Here is a 24142-nt window from a genome sequence, read left to right on the forward strand (position 1 = left end):
AACCAATAATCACCCGGATTGTGGTCTGGGGACCTGGGAGGCCAAGCGGCTCAGCACGCGATCCCCACCAAACAATGTGCGCAAGAGGTGCCTCACACGTGCCGCAGTATGGGGTGGAGCGCCATCCTGCGTAGACGTTGTACCTTCCAGCAGGTGTTTATCTGCCAGGTTAGGGTTGATCTGACTCCTTCTCTTTTTTTTTCTTTATTGTTATTTTAAACACCTTGTACAATGGTGGGCTGGCAGCAGCAGAGTACGCTGCTCTTCAGCCGAGAGTGGTACAATAAATGACATAAAGGAGGTACATACAATAAAAATGGCGGGCAAAAACTGTAGACAAGAAAAGCAATATACACGAAGCCGTTCACGCTGGACAAGAAAACAACACTAAAACCTGTTGACACGGCGCACAAAACACGGACGACTGTGACGGCACATGTGAACGGTGGTGGCATGACAGCGAAAGAACACTAAACACAAACACGAAGGCACACACACAAGACACTGATGGCGATGATCTCCGGCGTGTGAATATCCACTGAGCGTGTATGAGTCCGAGGAGATGCTGGTGGATGCGTCGGGTGAGGATGGATTCCAGGACCTTGCTGAAGACCGAGGTAAGGCTGATGGGACGGCAGGAGGAGACGGCGGACGGCGGTTTTCCACAGGTCGGGGTAGTTGCCGGTGGACAGGACTACGTTGTAGAGCCTGGCCAGGGTGGAGAGGAAAGAGACAGGAGCTTCAGGAAGGTGGCGGTAGGTGACACTATCGTGACCAGGAGCGGTGTTGCGTTTTGTGCGGAGTGTAGCAATGAGATCCTGTGTAGTGATAGTGGCATTGAGTTCCGTGTCTGCAGTGTTGTCCAAGTACTGGAAACCAGGTGCGAGAGGAGGGAAAGAGGTGTCAGTTCGATCGCGGATAACCGGGAAGAGGGAGTAATCGAACTGGGGATCGTCGGGGATGGAAAAGACATCAGAGAGGTAGGAGGCAAAGTGATTGGCCTTACTAAGGGTGTCAGGGAAGGGGTGTAACCTCTCCCTCGCTTATCGACCTTAATGACAGTGAAAAATTAAACTGCGTGTACCTAATGGAAATTTGGGAAAAGCAATCGTCACCGAAGTTAATCTGTCGGTAAAGTGGGAGGAAAGGGTTACATCTAAATGAAAGGAAAAATGCAAATGAAACTGGTGGAAATTAATTACCGCTAGTTAATTGTTAACGTAACGGCCGCACATTTACTTTCTTCATTAACTTTACCCCTTTTCAAAATTAAATATTTCAGATTTGGTGGAAACTACGGTCGCCAGTCCTAAGGACAATTACTATAGTAACTGAAAAAGAAAGGTTATTACACATATAATTAGCACTAGAAGCGTGGCAACTGAAGGTTGACACGTGTAGTGTGAAAACTGAAAGTTTGTCAGAAGTAATAAATTTCGCTACACTCTGACTTAATTTAGCAAAAGAATTAATAAAACCGGAAAATCGAAAGTTAATTTAGTGACTGAAGTTAATAGTGAGCTTTCTTTCTGAAGCACATCGAAATTCAGTAAAATACGGTTAGTCTTGGACTACCTCAACAATCATTTCAAAAGCTACTTGAATCAACGCAATTTAGAAATAAGAGATTTAACTTTGAACTTGAATTAAATGATTCTGAACAATTAACAATAGTAAAATTTCGTACGTACCAAGCTGAGCTGCAGTCACAGGTAAGCTAAAATACGGTAACAAAACTCGCACTCTTAATTTGTGCTTGTGTAATCTAAATATTGTAGCCAGCTATGAATACCTTAACTGAACTTTGAAATTAAAGCAGTGAAATCGAATGATGCTGGCGTTTGAATTTCAACGACACTCGGGTTCATTCCGGAAAAGGAAGGGAGCATGCTTGGTAATGCAATTGGGGCAATGAGCAACAAAGGTTCATGCTACGTTGCTGTAATTTAGTTATGAAAATGGAACAGTTTGAAAAGCTGAGGTCTGCCATACAGTTCTAAAACTTTACGTGCTTCCAGTCTTCCTTGTTGGTTGATTGAAGGTTTGAAGCCGTCGATCGAGGAGGTGGCGACAGTCACTCATTGTCGGCAGTCGCTGTTGCAGAAGCTGGATGTTGGCGCGCCTTCTTCTCGACACGGTCACCAGGCGAAACGGGCTCTTGATGTGCGCCAGCTAATGCTTCCCGTCCGCGACACTGTGTCAGAAACTATCATCGCAAGTCGAGCGCAATTACATGCTGCCCAACCCCAAAAGCGCGGCAACTCGCGGGAGCATCAGACAACACACCTGCTCCACTGCACCACCCCAGCCAGACTCCCCTCTGCCCGCGCTCCATGCGACAGAGTTAAAACTACCAAAGATCCTAAACACTTTGGTTCTCCACACGACCTATCGATGTATTCGTTCGATAGCATAGTTTTCTCTAGGCCAGACCCAGCGTATAAATACAAATAATATTCACAAAACAAACCAAAATAAATGCATAAATATATATATACAAACAGTAAAACAATTACAATATATAAAGACACAGAAATGTCATATCTTCAGGTAACAAAATAAGGAAAAAAATTTATAGTGCAGCAGATGGAAATAGGAGGATTTGCATTTCCGGCGTTACAGGGGTGATCATCATGGAGGAGAGGATAGTAGGGGGAGGATTAAGTTCCAGTAAGGTGACGGAAGGCTGACCAGAACTTGGACGAGTTTATAGGTAGGGTAGCATTTAAACGGGTGACTCCCTCTCCCACTATAGCTCGTTTTATATACGATTCCCACTGATGTCTTGCTGTCCAGCGCCATTTGTTGGCCAGTTTTTGCACCCGTTTTGGTTACAATAGAAACTCATGTCATTTCAGGCATTTGTGTCAATATGTACGTTATTCCGCGAGAATTATTTGATTTTTGAATTCTAACGGAATTTCGCTGGATGGCAGATACCATGGTCCCTAGTAAATCGTTTTTATGTATCATCAAAAATCTCTAAGATAACAATCATTCGTGAGCCATGTAATTACAGGTACCGTGAACGTAAACAATGTCAAAGATGATTTTAATTTTAATCAGTGTAATATATGTATTTTTTCTTGTCTTCTTGCAAAGAAATTTCTTTTAATAAAATTTCTTTTAATAAAATAAGTAGAAAGCTTGCGCTTTTCCCTCCCCGCATGATGTTTGCATATACGATAATGGAGTTCCCGCCTTTTTCGCATCCACACTAGGGCTTTAGAGTGTGTCTCGTGTCCTTCAGCCAAAAAAATGTCGCCCGAAGAAGTCGGGACAGAAGCCAACAGGCAGTTTCTGGACAAGTGTCCACGAAAGCCTCAACAATTTTGTATGTGTTACTTTTTCTTCGGTATTTATGCTGTGGATCTCCTGTATCCCTGAAAGAAGTACAGAGGCTGCACTAAAATATGGGAAGACTGAGAGAAATACTTGCTTCACCATCAATGCAGATTTTTACCAAGAGTGGGCTGTTGTATCTGACCACAAAGGACACCCACATGCAATGTCTTCAACACGTTCCGTGGTCCGAACAGCGTTCTGTGTAGTTTTTACTGTATTGTGTAAGAGCTAAGCGAATTCTAACGTGGACAAATTGTTGGTGCTCCCATGTGGGCACTTCCGTAACCAAGGTATTCGCAGAGCATGGTGTTTCAAGAGGCATTGTATAGAAAATTTGTACAGCTTGCACGGAAAGCGGGAAAACATCTTCCGCTAAGTTGGGACTCAGCCTAAGGTGTACATCTCGAGACGACTGGAAGCTGTTTTGAATGACAGAGATTTAAGCATGCTGATGTGTTGTGTTTGTGATACTTTCACATTTTCGTTCTCCCCTATATTATACCCACATTAGTTAGTCAGTAACATCACAATGCCTTCAGACTGGTCTTAGCCCATATTTCTGCAGCAGACGTCCTAACTTACAGCTAGTTGCTCCATAGTATGGCAGGAATACAGTCCGTTTGGCCTCTTCTACTGATTCACCAGGTGTCTTTCGTCGGCGGCCCTTGAAAGCGTTTGCGATGTCTCTTTTGCCGTATCCATTTTCCCCGAAAACACGTTTTAAGTTCTGCAATTCAGACTGTAGGTGGTCGTCGTCAGAGATAATCTTGGCTCTATGAACCTACGTGTTCAGGACAGCTTTCTTGTGTACAGGGTGTGGCGTTCAAGTACCGATCAGTGTGTGTTGGTTTCCGATACACTGAATGACCAAGCTGGCCTCCTGCCTTCCGCTCAGCCAAAACATCAAAGAATGGTAGTTTGCCGTGCTTCTCCATCTCGACAGTAAATTTAATGTTGCGATGGACACCATTCATGTGATCGACGAACTGCTGAAGTGTATCTTCACCACGAGGATATATCAGGAAGGTGTCATCAACGTATCGTAGAAAGCAAGACGGCCGTAATGTCGCAGTTTGCAGAGCCTGCTCCTCAAAGTGCTCCATGAAGAAATTTGCGACTGCTGGAGACAGTGGAGATCCCATGGCTGTACCGTCCGTCATCTCATAATATTCATCGCAGTACAAAAAGTACGTTGTCGTTAGGACGTGACGGAACAACTTAATGATTTCAGATGGAAAATGTTGGGACAAAAGATCCAGCGTATCTTGTATTGGCACCCTCGAAAAAGTGACACAACGTCCAGGCTAACCATTAGGTCCTTTGGGCCTATCTTCATTCTCTTGAGTGTCTCAACAAACTTATGCGGGTTGACAACATGGTGTTTGCAATGTCCCAATTTTGGTGCTAATAATCCTGCCAGATGTTTAGCAAGTCTGTAGGTGGGCGAACTGATTGCACTAACAATGGGCCTCAGAGGAACACTTTGCTTGTGTATCTTTGGGTAATCCACAAAGCCTGGGAGGTCTGGCGGCACGAGGCATTAGTTTCTTTACCAGATGAAGTGGTGAAGAATCCTTTAGTAACTTCCCTGTCTCTCTGACAGTGGCCTGTGTGGGATCACGACTAAGCTTGCGGTACGGGGCGTCTTCTAATAAATGTAGCATCTTCAGGTGGTAGTCTGCAGAGTTCAGAACCACAGTGGCATTCCCTTTGTCGGCCCCTCTATGGCCCACTGTTAGTACGAGGGCAGTTCAATGAGTAATGTAACACATTTTTTTTCTGAAACAGGGGTTGTTTTATTCAGCATTGAAATACACCAGGTTATTCCCCAATCTTTTAGCTACACAACACTATTTTTCAACGTAATCTCCATTCAATGCTACGGCCTTACGCCACCCTGAAATGAAGGCCTGTATGCCTGCACGGTACCATTCCACTGGTCGATGTCGGAGCCAACGTCGTACTGCATCAATAACTTCATCATCCGCGTAGTGCCTCCCACTGATTGCGTCCTTCATTGGGCCAAACATATGGAAATCCGACGGTGCGAGATCGGGGCTGTAGGGTGCATGAGGAAGAACAGTCCACTGAAGTTTTGTGAGCTCCTCTCGGGTGCGAAGACTTGTGTGAGGGCTTGCGTTGTCATGAAAAAGGAGAAGTTCGTTCAGATTTTTGTGCCTACGAACACGCTGAAGTAGTTTCTTCAATTTCTAAAGAGTAGCACAATACACTTCAGAGTTGATCGTTTGACCATGGGGAAGGACATCGAACAGAATAACCCCTTCAGCGTCCCAGAAGACTGTAATCATGACTTTACCGGCTGAGGGTATGGCTTTAAACTTTTTCTTGGTATGGGAGTGGGTGTGGCGCCACTCCACTGATTGCCGTTTTGTTTCAGGTTCGAAGTGATGAACCCATGTTTCATCGCCTGTAACAATCTTTGACAAGAAATTGTCACCCTCAGCCACATGACGAGCAAGCAATTCCGCACAGATGGTTCTCCTTTGCTCTTTATGGTGTTCGGTTAGACAACGAGGGACCCAGCGGGAACAAACCTTTGAATATCCCAACTGGTGAACAATTGTGACAGCACTACCAACAGAGATGTCAAGTTGAGCACTGAGTTGTTTGATGGTGATCCGTCGATCATCTTGAACGAGTGTGTTCGCACGCTCCGCCATTGCAGGAGTCACAGCTGTGCACGGCCGGCCTGCACGCGGGAGATCAGACAGTCTTGCTTGACCTTGCGGCGATGATGACACACGCTTTGCCCAACGACTCACCGTGCTTTTGTCCACTGCCAGATCACCGTAGACATTCTGCAAGCGCCTATGAATATTTGAGATGCCCTGGTTTTCCGCCAAAAGAAACTCGATCACTGCCCGTTGTTTGCAACGCACATCCGTTACAGACGCCATTTTGACAGCTCCGTACAGCGCTGCCACCTGTCGGAAGTCAATGAAACTATACGAGACGAAGCGGGAATGTTTGAAAATATTCCACAAGAAATTTCTGGTTTTTTCAACCAAAATTGGCCGAGAAAAGAAATGTGTTGCATTACTTATTGAACTGCCCTCGTATAATCAGTTCGCCCACCTACAGACATGCCCTTTTGTGTGCCACAGAGTACCAGCTTTTACCCCAAGGTGTAGGGTATATAACCGTATGTTGCACAGCGCTGAGGAATATTAAATATAATCTGCAGCACGTGAAATAAGTCCTCATAGTTCATATACGTCTTTCACGTCTTGTTTATCTTTCACCGAAATAAATTTGAAGTTCCAACAATAAAAATTTCCATCCTTAGCTACCAGATTAGTCACCAACTTCCTCTACTAGAAATACCACCCTCAGCGTTTGTTCGCATCTTTGAAGAGGATTAGCCCCAGCCGCGGCAGATGAGGCCTTCCATACTGATTCCTGTTCTCATAAACTCCGCTGCTTTCAGCTGCCCAGCAGCCAAACTCGGCAACTTGTCCTAAACGTCTGCAACCGCCTGTTTAGGACTTCCGCAACTAGCGACAGACTTGTGGTTTTCTGTTGATCACTCTCCGCAACACATCAGTAACGCATATTCTACGAGTGTAGCAATATTAATCTAATGAATATTATTACATTTTTATCACAAAACTTACAAAAAGGTAAATCATTGTCTTCATTACTTTAACGGACAGAATGATAACGAAAAACTTTAAATGAAAGAAAGTTTTTGCTAACGACAACCAATTGCAAGTAGCCTTATCAGAAGGTATGCTTACGCTAACGAAGACATTTGAAATTTGTACGAAACACACTTGAAAGAATGCTGTATGTTCATTAGCCATTTTTCCGCTAAAAAATTTTATTCTGAGTGAATACCTGTATTTCTTTGGTTTTTGGTACGGATCTTTAACCGAACCCATTTAGACAAGTGTAAGTGTGTGTTTGTACTATTCTCAAGCTACAAAACTGAAAATGTTCGAGTGACCGATTGAAAAAAGTATTAAAACAAAATTAGAAACACTTGCAAGTTTTTGTTGTTCTTCAAACATCGCTCGATTCGTCTGGCCGGAAGATGTTCTTTAAATCAAAAATGCATCTGATACGTCCTCATGGGTCAAGCAACGTTATTTCATTGTGTTTGTTAGCAATTTTCCTGCCTTCAATATCGCTATGCTACATGTCTAACAGTACTTTGCTTCCTCGGAAACTGTGCTCGTCTCTACCACCAGCTACAAGCTACGTGGCGCTAGGGTAAGGTTACCGGATGCATCTGTTTTGCAGAAAACGTGCTCGGCTAACTGACAAGGGAACCTCCCCATCGCACCCCCCTCAGATTTAGTTATAAGTTGGCACAGTGGATAGTACTCGAAAAACTGAACACAGATCAATCAAGAAAACAGGAAGAAGTTGTGTGGAACTATGAAAAAGTAAGCAAAATATACAAACTGAGTAGTCCATGTGCAAGATAGGCAACATGAAAGATAGTGTAAGCGTAGGAGCACCGTGGTCACGTGGTTAGCGTGAGCCACTGTGGAACTAGAGGTCCTTGGTTCATGTCTTCCCTCGAGTGAAAATTTTACTTTCTTTATTTTCGCAAAGTTATGATCTGTCCGTTCGTTCACTGACGTCTCTGTTCACTGTAATAAGTTTAGCGCCTGTGTTTTGCGACCGCACCGCAAAACCGTGCGATTGTTATTGAAGTCGCGAGCTATATTTGCTGGATTCATATTGCCCCCGGAATACATCTCACGTATTTAATGCACTCTCGTCCAAAGTAGCGAACAGTCAACTGCCAGCCAGGGAGCCTCGTTAGCAGCAATACTCTCTCTTCCGTGCGCTGTAGTCGACTGACGTCGTCTGTTTCGATGTTTGTTTAGGTGTGGCGTCCCCATACTACGGCGCACTTACCTCGCATCGGACGGACGGACAGATAATAATTGTCTGAAAATAAAAATATTAAACTTTTGACTCGAGGGAAGACTTGAACCAAAGACTTCTCGTTCCGCAGCTGCTCACGCTAACCACGGGACCACGGCGCTCTAGAGCTCACATTGTCCCTGATGTTGGCTATATTGCGCATGGACTACTCAGTTTGTATATTTTGCTTATTTTTTCATAGTTCCACACAACTTCTTCCTGTTTTCTCGATTGATCTGGATTCAGTCTGAGTAGGGTGCGATAGGGAGGTTCCTTTGTGAGTGGCAAATTACGGACTTCGCAAAGGGGGACTAGTGCGCCTTTCTCCGATTGCGGTGGGATGGTTTTTTTCGTCCATTACTTGTGTGTGTGTGTGTGTGTGTGTGTGTGTGTGTGTGTGTGTGTAGTGTGCTGCGCTGAAGAGATCATCCTTGATGACTTATTCTTCTAGTATGGGATGTAAGGATAAAAGGTAAACACTTTATTTATTATGTGGCCTCGGAGTCTTTCGCGACGGCATACATGAATAAAACGTTCTCGGTTTTCAGGCGTGAAGGCGTTTCATTGTCATTTTCAAAACGGCTGTTTGTCTCACACGTCTTCAGGCTCTTCTGAGTCTTTTTTATGGTCTAGACCGGGAGTTCTAGAATTTTTTTTTATTAATTTGCCACGAAGATACTTTCGTTGCAACGAGTTCGTTTTTGTAGGGAGACTCCGTGATCACATCGCATTTCCCTCCCCACCTGGTTGATGATGGTCTCTCGTAATGAGGAACGGACTTTACACTCTCCGGTGATACAGTGGCTGAAGACTGTGTCTGCACAGCGGTCGACGGACCAGGATGTGGAGAAGAAGCGGTAACCAACTCTGTTGTGTTCTCCGAACCTGGCATCATGCTTTCTGCTGTGTCTCAAGATGCAAACTCCTCTTCGTCATATGCATTTGCATTAAGCTGGAAAATACCTGTCTTTTAGAACACAAATAGTCATTTTGCATTGGTGCTGCTCTAGTGCATGCAAGTCCGAACAACTGAGCTATTTGCTACTGGGTTGCCACTCTTCCCGAATGGCTGTTAACGCGTGTCTTAATTTACTAACTGTATAGAGTGCTTAATGGTCTCATCTCAAATGAGATTACACCTCTTCGATAAGGGATAAGTAATCACATTATTAGTGACAAAATAATGTAAAATTTGTGCAAAATAATTATAAACTGTGTATGTAATTGTTGTTGTTAAAATGTGTACACAGAAGTGGCTTACCATTAAAAGCATGTACATGTTACGTCACATATAAGTCATATGTAACGAAGTCATGGAGTAATATCTGCTAGTTCCGGTTTTACCCCGTTTCTTCTACCAGATTTTACACCAACTGTACCTTAACTGTGAAATTACTTCTGTTTAAGAATGAAGGTAAGGAATAATATAGTCTTCAAAGTCTCTTCGGGTTTGCTGCCGGATCCTAAAATCAACTTGACTCGATATTTCGGCGATCCAACTGTTCGCCATCTTCAGGAAATGCTGCTTCTGCTGATGAGTCCCGCTGAGAACTGATGCAAGATTGCAATTCGACGTCCTATATACGCCACCGTTCAGTACACGGCGCATGCGCCGCCCATCACGGTTCTGGCTTCCAAAACAGGGAGGTGGCGCCGCCCTTAGTGAAACACTGCTGGCAATGATATATCGCAATCAAGGCCACATCGAAGAACGTTCAGTTTTGATGCGAGATAATACAGGATTCCACGTTTTGCTAAGAGGAAACCCATTGTCCCTGTTGATTAAATTATCAGCCAACCTAATTGAAATTAGGTTGGCTGATAATTTAATCAATTAGGTTGGCTGATAATTTAATCAACAGGGACAATGGGTTTCCTCTTAGCAAAACGTGGAATCCTGTATTATCTCGCATCAAAACTGAACGTTCTTCGATGTGGCCTTGATTGCGATATATCGTTGCCAGCAGTGTTTCACTAAGGGCGGCGCCACCTCCCTGTTTTGGAAGCCAGAACCGTGATGGGCGGCGCATGCGCCGTGTACTGAACGGTGGCGTATATAGGACGTCGAATTGCAATCTTGCGTCATTCTCCCTTACTGTCTGCGCACGTCCTGTCCGTCTCACCCCCACCCTCACCTACCTTGGCCTCACCATTGACCGTCACCTCACCTGGATCCCTCATCTCCGATCCATCCAATCCAAAGCCCACAACCGCCTCCGCCTCCTCAAACTCCTCTCTGGCCGGACATGGGGGTTGCACCCCTCTACCATCCTCCACACCTACAAATCCTTAATCCGTCCCATCCTCTGTTATGCCAGTCCTGCCTGGATATCTGCCCCCCCCCCCCAAATTCTATCAGTCCCTCCAGATCCTTGAGCGTCATGCACTCCGCCTCACCTTCCGTATCCGCCTCCCGTCCCCCACGCGGATCCTCTATGATCTCATTCCTTTCCCCCATCTGCTCCTCTTCCTCGAACATATCCGCATCCTCTACACCTCCCGCCGTCTTGAACCCCCTCACCCCCTGGTTGCTCCTCTCCTCTCCCATCCTCGCCCCCTGCCCCGTCTTCACCGTTGTGTCCCCCCTACCCTCCATCTCTACACCCTCCATCTCCTTTCCCAAGGTGGGTTCCGTCAACTCCCCCTCCCGGATGATGCCCTCTCTCCCTCCATTTATCCTTCCTATCAACTCTGATCCTCCCTCCCCCTCCTTTCCTCTGTCCTTTCCCTGGGCTCCCTCTTCCCCCCCCCCTTCCGTCCTGTTTCCTCCCCACTACACCTCTCCCTACCTCCCTTCTCCCCCCAGTCCTTTTGTATTCCCCTCCTCTGCCTACCCCCCTCCCTGTCGCGTCTGCCCCCCACCCCTCTTATGGGTCCTCATCCTCCATCCGCTCCTTTCCCGGTTCCCCCCCCCCTTCGCTTTTACTCTCCTTTCCCCCCCTTTTTGTTTTCCCATCTCCTGTCCAGTTTCCCCCCACCTGCTCTCGACTGTGGTGTCACCTTTGCCGCCTTTTTCGTGCTGTGTTCTAGTGACTATTCAGTGTTGTGTTGCGAACAGAAACCATGCTGTCGCTGGGTGTGCATTTTATATATTTTGCGAACAGAATCCAGACTGTCGCCGTGTTTTTTTTAATTGTCTATTGTTTCCCCTGTCTGCTCCGTATGTATTTTTATTCGCTTCATCATCACTCTGTTGTTTGTTTTAATTTCCCCATTTTCTTTTCTCCTTGTTACTCACTAAGTCCCTGATTTTATCGCCTGTTTTTTATTATTATTTATTCTCCTGCTCTTTGTCAGAAAATCTGTAGGCTGCAGAGCGGCGTCCTAAGCTGCTGCCAGCCCGCCCCCTTCGGGGGGAATTGAAATTCAATAAAGGAAAAAAAAAAAAATCTTGCGTCAGTTCTCAGCGGGACTCATCAGCAGAAGCAGCATTTCCTGAAGATGGTGAACAGTTGGATCGCCGAAATATCGAGTCAAGTTGATTTTAGGATCCGGCAGCAAACCCGAAGAGACTTTGAAGACTTATTACGCCGGGAAAGCCTACGTAGTCACAAGGAATAATATAACATGCCATATGCTTTTTTTGTTTTGGTTCTAATAAAACCCCACGTCTACATTATTCTGTGGTTTATTAAGTTTTCAAAATTATCCTGACGTTTTGGTCACCCGGTACATAAGCAGAGCCGATGTTTGATATTTAATGATGTTTAAACTCTTATTTGCATAAAAATAACACGTATTTTGAGACAATATTGACCGAAAAAGTTTTTTTTATGTAATCATTCACAGTAACAACCTAAGCTAACCATATTTCTAACAAAGGAAAATAGTCTATTACGAACTCATTTTCCAACTGGCTGCGTCCTCTGGTTCAAAAATGGCTCTGAGAACTATGGGACTTAACTTCTGAGGTCATCAGTCCCCTAGAATTTAGATCTACTTAAACCTAACTAACCTAAGGACATCACACACATCCATGCCCGAGGCAGGATTCGAACCTGCGACTGTAGCAGTTGCACGGTTCCAGACTGTAGCGCATAGAACCGCTCGGCCACCCCGGCCGGCCGTCCTCTGGTGATTCTTTAGTAACACAATCACTAAATCCAAAGTTAAGGCCGCTAAATATGTTTAAAATAACAAATAATAGGTGCACATTAATCCCAGCTGACCGATTGACAGGGCCAGACCGAAATCCAAAACCTCTCGGTACAATTGTCGTAAAATCAGTGGGAGAACCGTTCGGTAACATGTCTCAGAAGCTTACTGAATAGGATATTTCGATAAGGAACTGAAAATGATGTCACTACCGAGACTAACCTATTACACCGATCGATATGAACGATACGGAATAGGGCCGCTCAGGATGCGAACCGTGGCTGGTCTCGCTTGCCGCCTGGGTTCAATCCCTTCTTAGAGGTGTCTGGACAACGTAGCGAAGTTTGCTTACAGCGGAGCGGCTCTCCACACTTGCGTTTAATCAGCACAAACCGTCACAAATGCGTCTGCCAAATACATGAAATCTTTTCGAGTATCTTTATCGTATTACACGGGACTGGCGGCCTCTCCCGGCTTCCCAAGGGCACCACTAGATGTCTACGGCACGGCAACTTCTCTCGCGTAGCAGTAATCAATATATAGGGTGATTTTTTTGCATGGTTTACAAACACTAGGGATTGATCGATGACAGGATACGGAACAAAAAAAAGGTCTAATGAACTCATGTCCGGAAATTCACGGTTTCCATGGTAGAGACCATTTATTCAATCTCTGTTACAGAGACTGCGGTCTAATACTCGCTGTACCATGCAGCCACAGTTACAGTATGCATGGTTTCCTCCTAGAGGCTGGTGCTGTTCCTCATACGTCATGCCCTAGCGCCCTCTCCTGCCATTGTAATTGGTAATGTTGTGTCCGATTCACTTCTCTTGCTGACTCGCCTTGTAGTGGATGTGATACAGCGTTGTACATAATAGTTCCTTACTCGAATCAAGAGCTTGCCGACACGGTGTTTACTTACGGAAAGGCAAATGGCAATAGGCGGCAGGCATCAGGTTAGCATCGGGAGACCTATCCCCGCCGATAGAGCACAGCATTCACATAAAAAGCTGAAGTACCGTGGCGCCACGTTACTTAGCTGAGGAACAGCCCCGGCCCCACTTCGTGGAAGGCAGTCGGTTAGCCGCGGACGCTACGTTGGAAATCTCGACATGGTACCACGGTAATTTAGCGTTTTATGTTTGACTGTGACTTATTCTGGCATGTATTAATTTATTTTATGCTTCTGAAGAAGGCTAGATTACTCTAGCTGAAACCTGGGTAAAGACCAGTAATATTTAGCAACTGAGGCGGATTTTTGAGGTATTCATTTATCACAATTGCTGACAGGACTCCAAAATTTTAAAAATTCTTAAAGAAAAATAAGCTCGAGGTAGTAGCTTTTTTAGTAAGACTGGCGAGTCCTGTGGGGGGGGGGGGGGGGGGGGGGGGAGAGAAAGCTTCCAAAAATGGCTCTGAGCACTATGGGACTTAACAGCCGTGGTCATCAGTCCCCTAGAACTTAGAACTACTTAAACCTAACTACCCTAAGGACATCACACACAGCCATGCCCGAGGCAGGATTCGAACCTGCGACCGTAGCAGTCGCACGGTTCCGGACTGCGCGCCTACATCCGCGAGACCACCGCGGCCGGCAGAAAGCTTCCCTTTCACTGGCTACACCCTTGTTTATTATTGTTTACGGTCTACTTTGACACTTTAGGTTATAACTCTGAAACATCAACATAATAAAGCACCGCCTGATGGAAGTCGCAACTTCAGTGTTCATGTTCTGTGCACTTGACCATGCCAGGCCGACGAATGTCTTCCCAAAAGTAAATACTTAGGTAAGTATCCGCAGCCAAGTTGCAAGAAATACACTAACACACATATTTACAAAGATGCATTTGATACAGCTTTCAAGTCCATGACACTCCGATTAAAGGAATATCACGTAATCGTGTTTCTGGCCCATGAATAGACGAATATTCGTTTTCTACATGACTGAAGACGACACGAATTAAAATCACACGGAAATTAAGTTTTAATATATTTCTTCAAAGAAAGAGTTAGGTCTGCAATTTCTGTGGTCAAAATATGGAAGGTGGTTCACATGTAATCGGACTTACGCTCAGTAAAGTAGTTGCAGTGACCGTATTAGATAATATAACAGAGGCAATTTCTACTAATTTTTAGACTAAGACAAAAGAATTTCATGCTTAAACTCAAGAACACTGCCAAAAGAAGGGAGATTAAGATCTACATTCCCAGTAACGTTGGAAACACTGCCAAGTTGCTCAAAGCTGAGAATAGTAATCCGCCTTTTCCTCTTTAGTGGTACAATCCTATTATTCGACTCAGTTTCAGGAAACTGTTGGATTTAAAGCTTACATTCTTAATCTGTACATAAAAAGAAAGTTTTAAGTTTAGACCCATAGTAACGTTGACGTCACTGTTGTACGGGACCGGCAAAAGTAATCAGAGCCGTTTCCTTGATCAAGGTACTATCCTATCCGCCACTCGCCTCACTTAATATCAGACTTGTCCCACAGGTATTCGGAACTGTCACCTCCCGAAGCCTACTTCAGTTCCTTCCTCGTCATTTTGTCACCTCGCCCGACACAGAATAATTGCAGGCTGAAATTTGAGTGTGTCACCGTTATTTATTTACGACGTTTTTGTGTATTAAAAGCATCAACTCATAAAAATGTAAATGTATGATGTGCGAGGGTACCCCACCGACGTCTAGATAGGAAGAGAGCTAACAAGCTGGATGGAGGCGTGTTGGTTCAAATGGCTCTGAGCACTATGGGACTCAACTTCTGAGGTCATCAGTCCCCTAGAACTTAGAACTAGTTAAACCTAACTAACCTAAGGACATCACACACATCCATGCCCGAGGCAGGATTCGAACCTGCCACTGTAGCGCTTTCGCGGTTCCAGACTGCAGCGCCTAGAACCGCTCGGCCACTTCGGCCGGCCGATGGAGGCGGGTGCGTGTCGCTGCAGCTGTAGTGTTTCTACTATTCGAAGGTAGCACAGTGTGTCATCACCTTTACCTCTGACGGTTTCTTTACATGTATGATACCTTAACTTTATTTACAAGTTAGGGAGACCTCAACAGGAAAATAAATCCCAACGCCTTAATACTTTCAAACGAACCACCAAGTTTTGCGGATTGTAGGAAAAGCAGTTTCCATCTTGATAATGTTTTCTTCTTTTTAGGTTGGCAACTCCAAATTTCTATGACTAGTTTGAGAGCCATTATCCGCAGACTGGGCTACCTCCTGTAATTTTTAATTCATTCCTTCATTTTCAGCTGCTGCTTTTAAAATTAACGAAATCATCCTTGTAGTGTTAAACTGATTTTTGGAGACCGATGTGTGGTTGCATGGTCCATATGCACTTTCACTTCGTATCTTCCTTCTAATTTCCTTTAGATTCAAGTTCATTTAGTGCATGTTTTTTTAGCAATGCCAATTGCTTGGTAGTTTTGTGTTTCTTTGTGAGCTGTGGTGAGGCGTGGTGCTTTATGTCGCTCCTGTCTGGAGCCTGTATATCGGGAAAACGACACATGCGTGCACAATGACAGATGGTCTGAAGCGGGTTCAGTCGAGTACGTAGTTCTAATTTTCATTCACCAGAATACAGTAGAGAACAGAGACTTTCAAGAAACAGGTCAAGAAAAGGTTTTTATGAATTGTTTTGTTTATTTCTTCAAGGCTTTTTTATTTACGTTTGTACAGTTTTTTATGTGCTTTTAGTAGTGTGAATGATGCTTGAATGTGGTCTAAGGTAAATATGTAGATCCTCGTTCTACTAATGAACGCTCTAATGTGAGAAAGTTGTAAGACAGTGTGAATGCAGACGACGGGGAATTTTGTATCATAATACACACATAAAAAGAAGTGTTGCATTACCTCGACTCCAAGAGTTCCGGAACCTGTACAGAAAATTGGAATAGAGAGCCACGTAAACATCACTTCCACCCCTTTTATTGCTCATGAAAGCCACACATTGCATGTTGTGCCACCATACCGCCAGACCTCCAGATGTGGTGGTCCGGACTGCTCTACACACCGGTACCTCTAATATCCAGTACCACGTCCTCTTGCATGCCTGTATTTGTCGTGGCATAGTGTTCACAAGTTCATCAAGGCACTGTTGGTCCAGACTGTCCCACTCCTCAACGGCGATTCGGCGTAGATCCGTCAGAGTGGTTGGTGGGTCACGCCGTCCATAAACAGCCCCTTTCAGTCTATTCCAGGCATGTTCGATACGGTTCATGTCTGGTGAACATGCTGGCCACTCTAGTTGCGCGATGTTGTTACCCTGAAGGAAGTCATTCACAAGATGTGCACGAGGGGGGCGCGAACTATCATCCATGAAGATGAATGCCTCGCCGATATGCTGCCGATATAGTTGTACTATCGGTCGGAGGATGGCATTCACGTATCGTAGAGCCGTTACGGCGCCTTCCATGTCCACCAGCGGCGTACGTCGGCCCCACATAATGCCACCCCAAAACAGCAGGGAACCTCCACCTTGCTGCATTGGGGTTGGGGGGGGGGGTTGGGGTTGTTTTGGGGGAAGAGACCAAACTGCGAGGTCATCGGTCTCATCGGATTAGGGAAGGACGGGGAAGGAAGTCGGCCGTGGCCTTTCAAAGGAACCATCCCGGCATTTGCCTGGAGCGATTTATGGAAATCACGGAAAACCTAAATCAGGATGGCCGGACGCGGGAGTGAACCGTTGTCATCCCGAATGCGAGTCCAGTGAGCTAACTACTGCGCCACCTCGCTCGGTTTGCTGCATTCGTTGGACAGTGTGTCCAAGGCGTTCAGCCTGACCGGGTTATCTCCAAAAACGTCTCCGACGATTTTCTGGTTGAAGGCATATGCGACACTCATCGGTAAAGAGAACGTGATGCCAATCCTTTGCGGTCCATTCGGCTTGTTCTCGGGCCCATCTGTAACGCACTGCATGGTGTTATGATTGCAAAGATTGACCTCGACATGGACGTCAGGAGTGAAGTTGCACATCATGGAGCCTACTGCGCATAGTTTGAGTCCTAACAAGACGTCCTGTGGCTGCACGAAGAGCATTATTCAACATGATGGCGTTGCCGTCAGAGTTCCTCCGAGCCATAATCCGTAGGTAGCGGTCATCCACTGCAGTAGTAGCCCTTGGGCGGCCTGAGCGAGGCATGTCATCGACAGTTCCTGTCTCTCTGTATCTCCTCCATGTCCGAACAACATCGCTCTGGTTCACTCCGAGACGACTGTACACTTCCCTCGTTGAGAGCTCTTCCTAGCACAATGTAACAATGCGGACGCGATCGAATCGCGGTACTGACCGTCTAGGCATGGTTGAACTACAGGCAACACGAGCCGTGTACCTCGTTCCTGGTGGACTGACTGGAACTGATCGGCTGTCGGACCCCCTCCGTCTAATAGGCGCTGCTCTTGCATGGTTGTTTACTTCGTTGGGCAGCTTCAGTGACATCTCTGAATAGTCAAAAGGACTGTGTCTGTGATAAAATGTCCACAGTTAACGTGTATCTTCAGGACTTCTGGGAACTGGGGTGATGCAAAACTTTTTTTGATGTGTGTATGTTAAGAAACTTTCTGGTAAAAGGGAAGCTAATTCGAGTGTAAATTAAAATAGTTAATAACGTAAAGTATAAACAAAATACCAGAATATTAAATATTTATTTCGGGAAAAAGTACAGTTCTAAAGTGTGTTATTTGTTGATTGGTTAGTCATGAAAAGCGCGGACTAATGCGGGAGAATAATGTTTTTCTATTGGCCTTAAAGAATACTGACCAATCAGAACGGAGTATTCTTCGCACGTCTTCTCTCTTGGAAATAGAGAATGCTTATAAGTAGTCGGAGCCCAGCCTTTCAGTGGTACAGTCGTGTGTAGTATGAGCTCCATAGGAAGTTATAGTTTGCCGGTTTTATTTGTGCTACATGCCTCAAAAGTGCCTGGAAGTGAAGGCATATTTATTCGAGAGTGTCTTTTAGAAAGTACGAATTTTTTAAGTTATTTTGTGTATCAGGAAAGGCAGTATTGAGCAGATCGGTGACCAAAAACCAGAGTGCATTAGACACCGATAAACTTAATAGTGTGGCAAGCATTTTCATTTAAGAACAATCCGTGCTTAGTAGCTGTCTACATTTCGGGAAATACGTTACCATAAACTTGCTAACGTGAATGAAAGGGTTTTTGCATGGCTGTTAGGATTAGCACCAGCTTGCCAGTGAACTTGTAATTCTCAGCTTCAGAATATACCGAAGTTTTGCCAGTAGTTCCACCTTTCATTCAGAATTACGACCTTTTCCCATATCCTAGACAGTTACGTTGTATGCAGCCTGGTGCGAGTTGCAGTACGGTAGGCTTCTGCTCGGCGTTCCTACTGGCGATCTGCTACAACGGGTTCACAGGTAGGTGCAGGACAAAATGAACCGCGCCGTCGCAGTGGGAAGAAGTGGAAGAGGCAAGAGGGAAGTCGGTCGTAGTTCCCTGTCAGCCATCCTGAAAAGAAGTTTCTTAGCGCAGCAATCGTTTGTCGGCTTAGAGTCAACATCTGAAGCTGAACATTCCATTAGCAGGTACCGGGATGGCACTGTCTGGGGCACCTCAGTTCCACAAGATAGCAGTGCCTGTGGGTGTGGGGCTCTCTCAACAAACGTACAGGCGGACAACGCTTGCGTCTGGGCTGGGCCATATACAGGGTGTTACAAAAAGGTACGGCCAAACTTTCAGGAAACATTCCTCACACACAAAGAAAGAAAATATGTTATGTGGACATGTGTCCGGAAACGCTTACTTTCCATGTTAGAGCTCATTTTATTACTTCTATTCAAATCACATTAAGCATGAAATGGAAAAACACCACAACAGAACGTACCAGCCTGACTTCAAACACTTTGTTACAGGAAATGTTGAAAATGTCCTCCGTTAGCGAGGGTACATGCATCCACCCTCCGTCGCATGGAATCCCTGATGCGCTGATGCAGCCCTGGAGAATGGCGTATTGTATCACAGCCGTCCACAATACGAGCACGAAGGGTCTCTACATGTTGTACCGGGATTGCGTAGACAAGAGCTTTCAAATGCCCCCATAAATGAAAGTCACGAGGGTTAGGTCAGGAGAGCGTGGAGGCCATGGAATTGGTCCGCCTCTACCAATCTGTCGGTCACCGAATCTGTTGTTGAGAAGCGTACGAACACTTCGACTGAAATGTGCAGCAGCTCCATCGTGCATGAACCACATGTTGTGTCGCACTTGTAAAGGCACATGTTCTAGCAGCACAGGTAGAGTATCCCGTATGAAATCATGATAACGTGCTCCATTGAGCGTAGGTGGAAGAACATACTGACGAAACTAAAATGAGCTCTAACAAGGAAATTAAGCGTTTCGGGACACATGTCCACATAACATCTTTTCTTTATTTGTGTGTGAGGAATGTTTCCTGAGAGTTTGGCCGTACCTTTTTGTAACATCCTGTATAGTCTTTTTCAGCGAATGCCCTCCGGTCTCTCAAGATACGAAATCAGTTTTGCTTTGAAATGGCGCGTTCCTGCAAATGCTTTCACTAGGATAGCATCTTTGTACGTTGCGTGGGAAGCAGTCGCTGCTTTGGGCTATTCTTTGTTCCCGTTGTTTTAGGAGCGGAAGGAACAGTGCCGAGCCTGGGAAAAGATTTGACGACTCATTTCTCTGTAAGCAAGAATGCAGCACATACCTTCAATCATAAAATTTCCATGGGTGGTTTTGTATCCCGCCTGGACGGCGGCGCGTGGGTAAGGAACAGGAACAGGAAAAGGTACTAATCTCTCGGTACTGCAGATACTGTTAAGGCACCTTTACTAGCGGATAACATATGCAAACATATTACATAACTTGCAGGGTGGTGCGAAGTTGAAGCGAAGTGTCCTGGCTGGCTGCACCTGATGAAATGGGGAGGATCTGTAGCGGAGCTCGCAGAGCTGCACAGCACCAGCTAGAAGGCGCTGCCGTCAGTGTGTCGTGGTAGTGGCAACCTTTGGAACTATGTGGCATCGTTACTATCGATATCACAGGTGGGAGATGTAACTTAGCGGTCTAGGGCGCTGCAGTGATAGACTGTGCGGCTTGTTCCGGCGGAGGTTCGAGTCCTCCCTCGGGATAATTAGGTTAAGTAGTGTGTAAGCAGATGGAAACGGTCGATAGGCAGCACAGCTACACCAAAATGAGTTAAGTCCCATAAGATTCCACACACATTTGAACATTTTTAGATGTAACTTACATATTTCACTTGCCATTGCACCTAGGCCTCCAATTGTCGGAGGAAGGTGCATGAAATTACAATATCGCTCTCTGGAGTGGAGAAGCGGGGGCATTATTTGGTAGGCACACTTAGAGTGCTCTCTTAAGCACTTTTCGCACTCCTTAGGCTAGTTAGGTTTAAGTAGCTCTAAGTGTAGGGGACTGATGACATCAGATGTTAAGTCCCATAGTGATTAGGGCCATTTGAACCATCTGATTGTCCGAGAAGCTGTAGTTACCAAACTTTTAATAAAATTTGTCATCAACTAGTATGTAGCTAGGGGTATTCATTTCATTGCAATTTCATTCTAACGAGCTGCATGATCACCGATGGTATCTGTTCTTTCGGAAATGTCCGAAAGAACAGTTACCGTCTTCACATATATATAAGGCTCACCGGCCATTTGACCATCTTCTTCTGTCCGGATGCACAAACAGTGCCCGAACTCTTACGGGAATCGGCAAAAATGCCGCAAGTAAAGAGTATAATGGGCAGGGGCACTATGAATATAGTGCGGGACAATAAGTTGGGAATGTGGGTCTCACCGGAGGCGTGCCGGAGATAAGTACTTGCAGTCGCACTATCCTCTGTGTCCTCGGTGGTTCAGATGGATAGACGTCCGACCCCGGTAGCTGAGTGGTCAGCGCGACAGACCGTCAATCCTCAGGGCCCGGGTTCGATTGCCGGCTGGGTCGGAGATTTTCTTCGCTCAGGGACTGGGTGTTGTGTTGTCCTAATCAACCTCTTTTGGCCGGCATGGTAGCTCAGCGTGTTCGGTCAGAGGGTTTAGCTACCCTCTGTAATAAAAAAAACTGAGTGAACGGGTCAACGAACAACCTGAACGAGTGTCATCAGACGTCCGCCACGAATAAATTCAACGAACAATATACACTCCTGGAAATGGAAAAAAGAACACATTGACACCGGTGTGTCAGACCCACCATACTTGCTCCGGACACTGCGAGAGGGCTGTACAAGCAATGATCACACGCACGGCACAGCGGACACACCAGGAACCGCGGTGTTGGCCGTCGAATGGCGCTAGCTGCGCAGCATTTGTGCACCGCCGCCGTCAGTGTCAGCCAGTTTGCCGTGGCATACGGAGCTCCATCGCAGTCTTTAACACTGGTAGCATGCCGCGACAGCGTGGACGTGAACCGTATGTGCAGTTGACGGACTTTGAGCGAGGGCGTATAGTGGGCATGCGGGAGGCCGGGTGGACGTACCGCCGAATTGCTCAACACGTGGGGCGTGAGGTCTCCACAGTACATCGATGTTGTCGCCAGTGGTCGGCGGAAGGTGCACGTGCCCGTCGACCTGGGACCGGACCGCAGCGACGCACGGATGCACGCCAAGACCGTAGGATCCTACGCAGTGCCGTAGGGGACCGCACCGCCACTTCCCAGCAAATTAGGGACACTGTTGCTCCTGGGGTATCGGCGAGGACCATTCGCAACCGTCTCCATGAAGCTGGGCTACGGTTCCGCACACCGTTAGGCCGTCTTCCGCTCACGCCCCAACATCGTGCAGCCCGCCTCCAGTGGTGTCGCGACAGGCGTGAATGGAGGGACGAATGGAGACGTGTCGTCTTCAGCGATGAGAGTCGCTTCTGCCTTGGTGCCAATGATGGTCGTATGCGTGTTTGGCGCCGTGCAGGTGAGCGCCACAATCAGGATTGCATACGACCGAGGCACACAGGGCCAACACCCGGCATCATGGTGTGGGGAGCGATCTCCTACACTGGCCGTACACCACTGGTGATCGTCGAGGGGACACTGAATAGTGCACGGTACATCCAAACCGTCATGAAACCCATCGTTCTACCATTCCTAGACCGGCAGGGGAACTTGCTGTTCCAACAGGACAATGCACGTCCGCATGTATTGAAAGGTGACTACACTGAGCCACAGCGCCAGAGAGTATTGTTCCGCCGCCTCCACTGGCAGTGCTTATTGAGACGTAGCGGCAGGCAGTTCTTACCGAGAAGTTGTGGTGGACACTGCTTGTCGTGAAGTCAGAGTGAGATGTGGTAGTGGAGAGTGTTGTTCCATGTTTTATGCAGTGGTTTGATTGGAGAGATAGCAGATGTTGTTCTAATGGAGATATTGTAATGGTCAGAGTGCATTTCGTCAATATATATGGAGGTATTTTCTTTTATTCTTTCAGTGACCTGAATAATGTGTCATTACAGGTTCAGTCAACAAAGCATCTGGCGTGTGTTCTTGTATTAGAGTGTAATTCTGATTTTCTTGCGCAATTATAGTATTTCTAATTTTCTTTTATAACGTCAGTATAATTGGTATTTAAAAATTCTTGTCTTGTTGAAGAAGAACCGTGCCAGATGTGCGTTGAGTCATACTACCACATACAGAACAGCTACACTTGTGTTTGTTGTTTCGTAGGTTTTATAGTTGCTGGGGACTTAATTAATTAATTGTGCTAACAGAAATTTCCTTACATTCTTTGTTGTCATTCTAAGCAGTCAGATTGCGTACTAAAACTAGACAGGGCCAGCCGTTTACGAAACAGCGTAATCGGACATACAGCGACAGAAAATTAAAAAGTATTTGCATTGCATTCTTATATCTTTATTATAATAAAGCCCCCATGCACGTGGCGACCGCTGCTTCGGATCGTCCCTTGGAAATCTTCTGATTGTAAAAATAGTAGACCGTAGTATTGTTGTAGTAATTTGAGTTAGTAATTGTAGTCTATATTGCTTGTGTAGATTTGGTAATTGGTATTCTTCTAATGGTATTTTTCAAAATTTATTTATTTTTTGTTGTCTTGTCCACGGGTTTGATAATTTAGTGCAATTATTTCAATGGTTCGTTAATCGTGTTTGAGGGAAGCATATCGTGTGAATGGTATTGTTGGTGATAACGTGTTAAATTCTCCGTAATTTTCGTATTGTGACGAGTTTTGTATGTCTTGCAAATGATTACGCGATCGATGAAAAAGGCGAAAATGATAGATAGTCAGAATGACGAAATTGTTGACCTGGCGAACTCGCCAACACAGGACAACAGTATCATGAATAATGGAGTTGAAAACAATTTAATAAGTCGGGAAGACAGTCCGGAACCAGTTCAAGATTTTTCTCAATCAGAAAATTCACAGAATACGAGATTAACGATAGAAGATTCTGGAATAGTATCGAACACAGATAGCTTTACAGCCATGACGAAGGAAGCTGGTTTTGTGGGAAATGTTAGGGGCGAAAGGAATCTCGAACAAGTTAATATGGAGCAGTTGATGAGTGCAATATTAAATTTTCGATCTGAATTTAAAACTGAGATGGGAGCAATGGGATCACAGTTACGATCTGAATTAAAAACAGATATGGGAACAATGGCAACACGGTTAGACTCTCTGGGATCACAGTTACGATCTGAATTAAAAACAGATAGGGGAACAATGGAAAAACGGTTAGACTCACTGGGATCACAAATGGGAACAATGGAAACACGGATAGATTCACGAATAGGGACATGTTTCAAAAATATGAAAGATGAATTAAAGAAAGAAATCAGAGAAGAAGTACAAC

The sequence above is a fragment of the Schistocerca cancellata genome, chromosome 8 (assembly GCF_023864275.1).
Source record: "Schistocerca cancellata isolate TAMUIC-IGC-003103 chromosome 8, iqSchCanc2.1, whole genome shotgun sequence".
Classification (NCBI taxonomy): Eukaryota; Metazoa; Arthropoda; class Insecta; order Orthoptera; family Acrididae; genus Schistocerca; species Schistocerca cancellata.